We start from the raw sequence: 11,547 nt of genomic DNA, 5'->3' as shown, positions 1-11,547 counted from the left end.
TATTTGATAAGAGTAAGAATAAGGAAAAAGCAAGTTATCTTAAAGAAAAAGTGTGCTCTACCACACTAAACTATCAGATCAATGCACAGCACACTGCAAAACTGTAGTACAATACGGCCAAACACAATGTTCAAATATTCAACTGCTCAAGCACGTGAAGACCATCTTCTGAAAGACAAACCGGGCTTTCATTCTGTAGCTATGTTTGTAACCTTAAAAAACGCTGTCCCTCAACAAGGTCTGACACTGATCTTGACACTTGTTAGGAAGTTTGACAGGAGACAGTAACAGCTCAACAGTCAGCTTTCGAGGTCTCCCCGTGCTCATCTTCAGCATTCATGCGAAGAGGACTGGGCCTCGTCTTCGTCCCTCACTTCTCGGCAGCTCCCTGAAGACCCCACTTCTGGGTTGCAGCTCTGCACTTTAATATTCAGCCTCTCGTCTAGTTTCTGTGCTGCGAGCTTTGCCTGCATCTCCTCATAATTCTGCTTCTGTTTTTTTCTGCAGGGCCAGGCACTCTTCTATAGACAGCAGCTGTGCAGGTAGGTGGTGGAGCAGAAGGAGGCGCGCTGCTGTGGTGTCATCAAGATGCTGCCTGTTTCGTGGTTCTTCTGAGGAAGCCTGAGACTCACCCCTTCTGACAAGGTCTTGGTGAGTCACTCTGCTGTGTGGGTAGCACATTGGTCTTAAACGTAGGAGAGGGGCCACTGGGTTTCTGGCTCGGGTTTCTGGCTCACGTTTCTAGCACTTCCATGCCCTGGAGGGTCGTCAGTGCTGGTGTTTTCTTCTGAGGGTTGAGTCTGGTCCGAGATTGTGGTCTTTTGCAATTTAGTGAAACATAGACGGTCAATGCTGCTTGACCTGACACGGCGTGCTGGGGAAGATGTTGGTTTACTTCAGACAAGGGTGCCCTGGCTCTGCTGCTGGGAGTTGGGCCTGTGCTCAACGAACAGCAAGGCTCCAAAGTCTCCTCCTTCCCTCTGTGAGTGGGATGCGCAGGGCCCAGGGTTTCTGAGGTTCCTTTAGAGGATTTAATGTCTGCAGAGGAACATCCAGGAACTGATGGCAAAGTATCATGCATCAGGTCAGAATTCTGGGCCTTGTCTATGTCAGTATCAGCTCCTGTGGTTTCTCTTTGCCTTAGCTTACAGTCTACACTAACAGGGTCAAAGAGTTCACTTCTTCCTCCAACCTCTTCACATTCTGCAAGGGCAGCTTTCAGGTTGGCTATGGCGTCTGAGACCTTTTCACCCTTGTTGGGCAATCTGCAAATGAAATTTTTCGTGTCGTAAAAGTCTCTCCTGGTGCCTTAACCTCTCCAACAGCTCCGCCTAACTCTGCCGCCCCAAGTTCTCGGGACCTGGGGATTCGAAGCAGCTGGTCACCTAGGGTATGTCCTGTCCTGCACCTGGTCAGCTAGTGTGTGTCCTGTCCTGCACTTGGTCAGTTAGCGTGTGTCCTATCCTGCACCGGCTGTGGCAGGGTTCCGGGCAGGGCCCATGGTGAGCAGGAGGGAGTCGCCATTTCCCCCGGAAAAGCAGGGATTCTTCAAGCCGCAGGGAGCTTTATTGAAATGCCAGGAACGGACAGGCTCCCCTTCCCCTTCTGTTCTTTAAATACTCTGACTGACTTTCAAAGCACTTGTTTGCTATTCCACAGGGAATACTGTAGACCTGAGTGTACAAAGGGTGGGTAGAAAGCATACAAAGTCCAAGATCCTATTTTTTGATGGAAGTTGAGGTTTAAAAAAAAAGGAACAAGTGTGGGCATATGGGCACTTCGAGAAAGAGTCACAGTTAAGAAATCCTCAGATAGAGAAGAGTTTAAAATATAGGGCATTACTTCATGAGAAATGCTGAGTAACCCCTTTAAAGGTCTTGCCTTGGGATTCTGGAAGAGCCAGAGTTACTAAGAATATTTTATTTGTCCTTTTTACATATAACAGCCATGAGTATTACCCTATAAACCTAACACATACAGACTTCTGCCAATACACTTGATTGCCTTGGAAAAACAGTCAAAACAGCAGCAACCCTGACGGTGTCTGTCCTGCCAGCTCATTTGCAGAGGAGCTACCAATGCTCCTTAGAGGGTAGATACTTGCTTTTCAAGGACTGAGCAGTCATTACTGACAATGAGAAGAAGAGGCTATTAGCCAGAGAATTGTTTTTCTCAACAACTTTAGGCATTTTCTGAATTGTGAGTAGCTTTTGAATTGGGGAGGCAGTTGAGAACTGAGTTATATATTAGAGAAATTAACAAATCACTAGCATGCATATTGCATTAATTCATGAAAATTACAACATGAATAAATACAGTAGGGAAATCTTTAAATGATATGAAAAAGGCATAATTTGAATAGGAAAAAATAATGTTTAGAACACAGTTAAATATTAGAATGGGCAGTTCTTTTTTCCTCTGGAAAATATATATTCTTACCTATAAGAAATATTTTATGATTGGACATAAAAGCTGGAAATATGATTGATAGGAGGCTCTTTAATATTTATCTCAGTGAGTGATCAGATTTTGTTCCAGGCAGCTCACACTGGTGATAACAGCCAGTGAAAATAATAACTTGGTATCAAAATTATATATAGTACCACATAACATATATATGGCTCTATATATTAAAAAGTATGTATTGGAGGCATTAGTGGTGAAAATGGATAAAGCGGGTATTCATCAGGGAAAAGTGACATGATTTCATGACAAATGCTATCCTAAGCATGTGGAATGATTCTCAACTTTCTGCTGCTGATGTAGTTTTATTTCCAATAGTTGTATAAAAAGAATGAGAGAGAGAGAGAGAGAGAGAGAGAGAGAGAGAGAGAGAGAGAGAGAGAGATCACTCTTGCCACCCCAATTCCTCCCGTTTTCCCATATTTCTGCCCAAATTCATGATCCCTTTACTTTCAGTACAGATTTTTTTATATAGCACACACACACACACACACACACACACACACACACACACACACACACATTTAGAAACAATGTAATAAATCTGTTTAGTGGTTTTTTTTTCATATGTGCATGGGTCTAAGGCAGACTATTGCGATTGGACAGACTATGTGGGCTCTTATCTCTGCAGGAAACATTTTCCTCACTCAGTATTTATTCTGGTTGAATTGGTATTCATATCTCTCTCTCTCTCTCTCTCCCTCTCTCTCTCTCTCTCTCCTTCTCTCTCTGTTTCTATCTGTCTCTGTGTATGTTGTACATTGTGCACACATTTATGTGTGTGTGTACTTGTGAACGTGATGTGTGCAGAAGCCCCCAGAGGTCAATGTTCTGTGTATGTTCTAAGAGCTTCTCATCTGGGCCATCTCTTCAGACATGAATTTTTATCTCTATCCCATTGATTTGGTCAGCATTTTTCCCATATGAAAGATTAAAGATTTCCTGTTTTCCCTATAGAAGGTACATTATTAGTTATTAATTAATAAATTAAACAACTCAGTAGGCACCCAGGAATTCAGCTGTGGTGCAGCGTCCAATGCAAAGTGATGATCCTAGGGATGTTACTCGTTTTTGTTAGGGCGCATACACTGCAAAGCCCATTTCAGCAAACGGGAGAACTGAATCTTATGTGGTGAACACAGAAGTCTGGGTATTATCTCCAGGGAACTCTGTAAAAAGAATTACTTCACAGGCAGAAAACTGTTTAAATCATGATACTGTACATGTCAAACTGTTTAGATGGCTACATCCAAGGCTTGGCACTAAGTAAATGGCACCACTCCCACCTGTTCACCAAATTAAACTCAGCAGCAGCAGCAGTGGCGACTGCAGCAGCAGTGGCAGCAGAATGCTTAGCAACCTGGATTCCTCCTTCATCATCATCGTTTCTTGTGAAGTTCTTGTAATTCTTTAACTGTCACTTTTCAATAGCCAACTAGAAACCATTACTTTATTTTAAGTATGTAGCTGAGAGTTGTTTCTCTCCATAGGAAGTGATTTTTGCCAAGTTAAATGCAGAGATGAATTTTCAGTTAAAATGGTCTCAGTGTTCATGTTAAAGAAACACAGAAATGCTTAATTAACAAGTAGGTTTCAAACAAAGCCATGTTGGTGAGATTTATTTGTAAACTTATTTCACAGAGCTTTTTCTCCTCCTTTGAAGCTCTTCATTATAGGGTAAGTGTAAAAGAGAAATTTATTTGGTTTTCTTCGATATTGCTTTCTGAAAATTCTGACCTTATGATGTTTGTGAAACACATTTGAAATCTGAGATCACATCCAGACTACAGGGCTAGATTTCCCTTAGGTAACTGAGGAGAAAGAGTTTTGTGTGGTATTAGGAGTCTCCTTATAACGTTTTCCAAAATGTTTTCACTCTCTCCTTATGGCTCCATGGTTCTTTTTCTACCTTTCTTCACACATATCCCCAACACACTCACAAACAACTGCCTAGACCAGAGCACAAGATTAATGTGTGTGGTAACCATTCTTCCCTCATCCTCTGGCCTTCAGGCAGAATTTTAGAACAGCTCGAACAAGTTTGCAGCATCTTAGGAGAGGAACTTTCATGAGAAGTGAGGATGGCAACAGTTAGGCGAGTTTATATTGAAATAAAAACACTGAAATACTAGGTAATTTGAATTTCAATAAGTAATAATGTTTTAACATTAATATATTCCGTGCAATGTTTAGGACAAGCTTGTATGGAAAATTCAAACTTGTTTATCTGAAATTCAGGTTGAAGTGTATTAGCTGTGGTAGTTTGTCTGTGGAAAAGCAGAGATTATTTCACACCAAAGGGGGCCCAGGCCCATTTTTCAGACCTAGTTAGCTTTCTCGGCGTGTCTAGGTACCATATTTACCTAAAAGCATGATTGTCTAATGAGTTTTGTTTGTCATGCTGTAAACTAAATGTAGCCACTTTATCCATAGTAATGCCTGATAACTACCTCTCTGAGGTGAGCATCTCTGGGCTCCTCTGTCTTTTGTCTAACGTCTCATTATTAGACACTAGACTGGAGTTTTGGCTTTTGGTATATTTTTACTCCTTTTTACTCTTTTCTTTACAAGTGTATATTTTAATTTTTGAGAATATAATATATAATTACATATTTTCTCCCTTCCCTTTCCTCCTTTCAAACTCTGCCATTTATCCGTCTGCATTCTTCAAATTTATGATCCCTTATCACAAATTGTTATTACATGCATATAGGTATATACATATAGATTCCTAAATATAACCTGTGTAGACTGTGTAATGGTGTTTGTATATATGTTTTCAGGTTTGACTATTTGTTTCTGGGCAGCCAGTCTGTGTGCTCCTCCCTGGGGAAGACCATTTTTCCTGCTCCTAGCTTGTTTCAGCTGTCTATAGCTCTTTGTGTAGGGTGAGGCCTTGTGAGCTTTCATGGGTGGTGCTCTTGCTCACCTTACATTTTCCATCTTTTCAAAGTTTACCTACATGGGCATAAACATCAGTAATTTTATAAATTAGACTTTTTTTGTCTTTAAGTTTTGAGTATCTGTTTCACTTTAGTCTATATGTTAGCCTCTGTGGCTAGATCTCAAACATAGAGTAAAGTGTTGGTGGGAGGGAAATGTTTATGGTATTAATTGCTAAAATTTGGAGTCATTCATAATGTTTAGTAATAGAGGAAGAAAAATAAATTGTAGTATGTCTTTCTCCATGGATGTTTGCCTCTATTATTTTTTTTTTGTGTGTGTGTGTGTGAAGAATTTAGAATCATATGGAAAATGTCAGAAGTAAGTCAAAAGGCACACCAAAGAGAATTTGTATATAAAGCATTACCATGGCGTGTAAGAACCATATGTATGGGATAACATATCACTGGGTAGAAATCAATCAAAGTGATGTATTATTGTTTAGATGTGTTTTTAGAGTGATTCGTCATGGCGCTCTTTTCTATTTATATTGCACTTCCCCTCACAGAAATTTTTCTGTAATAAGAAAATAAAGTTCTACATCTATTTCTACAAAAATAAATTTCCTTTTCAGCCTGTTTTTGAATTTTTTAATCTTTAAAATGTTATAAAAATCTGCTAAAACTGGATCTCCTTGTCTCAGGTTTGATTACAGTACACCTCAGAAGTCTGTGGGGAGGTTGTATTGGAAAATTTCTCTTTTCTTCCTTGAAAAAGAGGTCATAAATTTCTTTTCACACTCTCAAGCCTGTAGAAGAAATTTCAATAAGGCAATTTACAGAATTTCAAAAGGTTTCTTGTAGTTAGACTTGTTTATGGCTGGTGTTGGATTCGTATATAGAAATATCTAGCAAGTTTGAGATGATCTGTTTCATTGATCCAGTCATGGAAGAAAAGCCAGATGGCTGCATGGTCACCTGCATTTTCAGGGCACAGCAGGATAAAGGGTTAGGGAAGCCTTCTGGAGACAGAGGAGGTTCTCATGTGCCAGAGAAGACTGGCATGGGATAACACTAAGTTCTGTTTAATAGGGACTCCTACACGGGCAAATAATTCTTGGAGTAGAGAATTGGTAACTAAGGGCTCCTTAGTGCTGCGAGATAAGAAACCTATGTATCAGAAAAGACTTAATTAAGAAGAACACCATGGGATGGGAGCCCAGAGAGCCCAAAAGAGCTCCCAGGAGACAAACGGCAGACTTTATAATGGTCCCTGGCTCCGAGGAATGCTTACTACAAGTTTGTGACAATTCTAGATATGTCCGAAGTGTTTAGTCTCCCCAGTTTGACCTCTTTTCCATTTTCCACATCTATAGGGTCAGAACATGGAGTTGCCAACAAGAGCATAGGGAAAGAGTTGAGATGAAAAGAAAGACAATTGTGGTCACCTTCTTAATGGGAAAACAGAAACTCTACAGTCAGGTTTACGTTGGAAATACTGAGTATTATATGAAGCTGTGTCTTCGGGAATTTGTATAACCATGGCAGGAGATGGTGAACATCTTTTTACGCAAGGTCATTCTGGTTGTCCATGCTCTGGTACTAGATACGTGAGCACCTTAACTCACAGATAACCCCAGTCAATGAATGACTGATGGGGGGGTGACGAGAATATACTCCAGGGCGCTGGTGACTCAGATGAGACACACTCGACGGATGCGCGTCATTTTCACCCAGTGTTTCCTGTTAGGTGAGTTCCATGCGCCTTCTCTGGTCACCCATTCCGTCTGGTATCCTTCGCTAGCTTCCTTTTGTTTCCTTTTGCACATTTCCATCTTTTCTTCAGTAGCTCATAGAATCATGTCTAAAAATGTGATTTTATGAAATTCTTTTGTTGTTGTTGTTTTTTTTTTTGTTGTTGTTTATTTTTTGTTTTTCGAGACAGAGTTTCTCTGTGTAGCCTTGGCTGTCCTGGACTCGCTTTGTAGACCAGGCTGGCCTTGAACTCACAGCAATCTGCCTGCCTCTGCCTCCCGAGTGCTGGGATTAAAGGCGTGCGCCCACGCCCGACGATTTTATGAAATTCTTGTTTTAATGTCTACAGGCTGGCAAATCCAACTCACGGCAGGTGGTACCACAGTAGTTTTAGGAAAGAGGCCCCAAAGTTAAGACTGTTGCCAGATGGTAATTTTTGGGTTATTGTCATATTGAAGCTACCAAATATTTCTCTTATAAGGTGCTGGTATTCCATAAATATAGAAGAAGGAGATCAAGATATTGCAATGCCCGCCGCAGTGCTTGGACAATGAAGAGACAAGGGCAACGTAAAGGTTTTGTTAGTTTCTAAATGCTGTTTAAACATCCAGCATGACAAAAGTTATTTTAACAGTTAGTTAAACCCATACTCTCCTTGCAGCATGTAAATGAACAGCTATTTCAGTTACTAGGGAGCAGCTTGTTTCCTTTTTGCTTACAGGTAATTGTGTTCCTGCAACCCAATTCTCTGCAAATTGTGAAATGGCACATTAATTCCCCTCTTACCTGCCTCATTATTTAAAACTATTATGAAATAATGAGAAATGTTTAACGTGATTTTGCCTTTTAAATTGGTGTTTGACTTAATGAAAACGGATAGCTTGGAAACTGAGAACCTCTTGTAAAATTAATCTATGCCCTGTAGATATGCAAAAAATTCAGATAAATAAAAGTTACTTTAGAACTGATGTGCATTGTATTTTTTCTGATATTAGTTGAAGCTGTAGCAGATAAAATGAGAGTGCATCATACTCTTCCTTTGAGATTTTACTTTCCCTAAAATCACCTGCACTTTTGCTGGTAGATAATACTATATAGGGTAAACTTATACATATTTTGGTTCAAAGGTGGTAACCTGCAGGGAAATCAGCCTTAATTGATACATCTACAAAGCAACCTGTATACCTAAGTCTCAGAAACATGGGTAGCGGGGAGTAAGAAAAACTATAAGAAAGCAAAATGTACATCAACTTTTAGACTCAGGATCTGAATTTTGTTTCTGTCTTAAAGGGACAAATATTTAGGTCATGGTTTAAAAATTTGATGAAGTAATGTTTTTAAGAAGGAAAACTTACGAATATACATTTGACAGCACATGCTTGACAGCACAGAGAGGACTAGGAAGTCTCATGTGTCTTCTAGCAATGGCAGGGAAGCTACATTATGAAATAACAATATGGCTTCCTAAACAAGCCCTGAACACTAATAACACCAGTTGGCATGTCAAGTGTGCAGAGAAGCTCTTGGGGCTCCTCCCACAGATGGTTAGTGATTGCTGGGAGAGAAAACTAGTCTTCCCTAGGGATGAGCTGCTGAAAGTTATTTTTATATAACTGTTTGGTTTTCTTAGTTTCTCTCTTAACCCAGCTGTCACACAAATAACTGAGACTCTTTTATTTTTGTTTAATAATAAGCTTTGCAGCACAAGAACTGAGCAGTCATTGCTCTCTTCTTAACCCTCTAAGCTAATTTGGCTTCCTCCCATCTTATATCTATCTCAGAGGCACTTGCATTTTGTGGCTTTCCTCAGCTCCAGCTCTTTCCTGATGTCTCTTGGACCTCTCCTGTGCCTGAATCCCCTACTTCCTCCTCTAGCTCCTCCTTTCCTATCTGTCAGGAAGTCCAGCCCCATTTTCTCCCCTGATCAGTGATTGGCTGTAAGCTGCTTATTGGCATACAAGGGGATAATTGGGGAGCAGAGTTTATCCAGCATTGAGACAGGAGAGTCTCAAAACAAGTTTGACAACCAGCTATGGGTCATACAGAAATCAGCATATGAATTACACAATAACCTTATGCCAACGATGAGCCCTCTAATTAGTTATCCACTACCAGCAATAAAATCATATACATACATGTGACACTAAGTAGACTCAGCAGATTATATTTATGTATTGATTGATATATATGTACATATACTTTACATATTTATATAATATATTAATAACACATTATTGTTAAAAATAATGAGAAAGAGCCCATAAGCTTGAAAGGAAGTAGAAAAAACATAGGACGTTCTGGAGAGGTGGGGAAGTGATATAGTTATATTTTAAGAAAAAATAACATAAATTTTAAACATAAAATAAAATTTAAACAAAAATAACAAAATATTATGTATCTTCCTTTCCCTTTAACCAGTAAGAATGGCATTGTTTCCCAAAACATGCATCAACTTTCACACTCCAGTTCTGAAGTTTGTTTCTGTTTCAAAGGGACAAATATATAGGTCATAGTTTGAGAAATTGATGAAGTAATATTTTTATGAAAGAAAAATTATAAATTTGCATCTGACAGTACATGTTTGATAACCCAGCTACTTAGAAGCCTGAGGCAGAAGGATCACAAGTTAAAAGTCATTTTGTGCTATATAGTGAGTTGAAAGTGACTCAGTAACTTAGTAAGATTTTGCCTCAAGGTAGGCAGGCAGACAGACAAACAGCCAAAAGATGAACAGGATGTTTTCTTTTTCCTCATAAAGCAAACAAAAACCACAACTGTTAGGAGGAAACCTGATTTCATCACCACATGATACAGCTGTTCCATGTTTGAATGAGAAGAATTCTTTTTAGGATATATGGAAGGTAAGTTGATTACAGGAGACACAATAATTACAACAACTTAAAAGATGTGTTTTATTTGATTTTCAAGAATAAATATTTATAGGAGCTTGAATCAAATAGTACAGTCTCTGGGTCCAAGAGGCACCGAATTACACTGCCGAGCCAAGTGCACCCACAGTGCTGTGGAGCCGTCACCAAAACCCAGTTTTAGAATATTGTTATTTTTTTCCTGCCTATTACTCTTAGACTGAATATTTAGCAGGAGCAAAGAGAGGAGATTTTATGTTCCTTTTTAAATGCTTTTGTCAACAATTGTAAATGGTTCGTGTGACTGCTCCTGAATGGCACGCCCATATAGCCCTTTGTTAACACACTAATTCTCAAACCTTTTTTCAGGCCCAGGTCAGATATCACTCCTCTTTTTCCCCATTAGGGGAGGATTTTATTTTAAAAGTGTTATCTTAAGCTGGATAAGTTGCAAGGATACCAATTAAACAGCAACAACAAAAAAAATTAAACTTGCCAGAAGAGAAGCCACATTGTGAAAATGCCCACTTAGCCCACACAGACGTCTCTAACATACCATTTACTGACCTATAGCCCTCTACACGCTTTTCTATTTTAAACAAGAGACTGTACACAGACACATGCTGGTAAGGGATAACAATCTATAGTCACATAAAGACATGGTGTAATCTCTGAACCAAATAGACAGATTTTTTAAAAGGCTTTAACTTTTTCACCACTACACAGCAGCCTAGCACACTCTAGCATACAGCAGGATGAAGAGAGATGGGTGGTTTTTTCTTGTTTCCTCAGAGAGCATGATGGTGGTATTGCATCCACAGTTTTTCAGACAAGGAAGAATAAAAATGAATTTAGAACAGATAAGTGGAGATTCTTTTCCCATTGTATTTTTTTCAAGGTAATTCCCCCCAAATAAGTTGAGAACCACGGTATTGAGAAGAGACCTCAAAAACAGGGCAACTGAGCACAACAGGTACGGTGGAAATGACTACATGTTGCTCCCGGGGTCTAGAGAAAACAAAAAATAAATAAAATTAAGATTTAATTCCACCACTGTTCTATTGTAGTAATTGTCTTTTTCATCCTCTTCTCCTTCCTCATCATTTTTGTCTTCTTCACCTTCTACCAAATTCTCTTTACCAATTCCTTCCATCGTCCTCCATCATCATCATCACCACCACAGTGAAAAACCTAAAATTGTCTCTAATTTATTGAGTTCTCTCTGTAGGCCAAAGACTACTCAGAGCTCTGTCTTTAATACAGTAAAAACATCCCACTACTCAGGGAGGGAAGCACTGTTAGGATAGACGACTTCCAGAATGTTAAGTGAATTAGTTCCAAATTCTATGGATTCTCAGTGACAAACACTGGGCATCCTGGTTTTATTCTATGGATCCTCAGTGACAAACATTGGGCACCCTGGTTTTATTCTATGGATCCTCAGTGACAAACATTGGGCACCCTGGTTTTATTCTATGGATCCTCAGTGACAAACACTGGGCATCCTGGTTTTAGATGTTACTTTTTGCCTCTATTATATTGCATCCCACTCCCCACTTTGTATGGTTCGTGGGTTGCTA

General features: G+C 39.5%; 1 pseudogene; it reads right to left on the bottom strand.

Annotated features, from left to right (window-relative positions):
• Nucleotides 1–329: 329 nt before the first annotated feature.
• On the bottom strand, nt 330–11,120 carry LOC127205185 (DNA-directed RNA polymerase II subunit GRINL1A-like; annotated as a pseudogene).
• Between the last annotated feature and the right edge of the window lie 427 nt (nt 11,121–11,547).

Source organism: Acomys russatus, chromosome 21, assembly GCF_903995435.1.
Source record: "Acomys russatus chromosome 21, mAcoRus1.1, whole genome shotgun sequence".
NCBI classification, from domain to species: domain Eukaryota; kingdom Metazoa; phylum Chordata; class Mammalia; order Rodentia; family Muridae; genus Acomys; species Acomys russatus.
The sequence above is the reverse complement of the archived record's forward strand: the minus strand, read 5'-3'. Positions and strand labels throughout refer to the sequence as shown.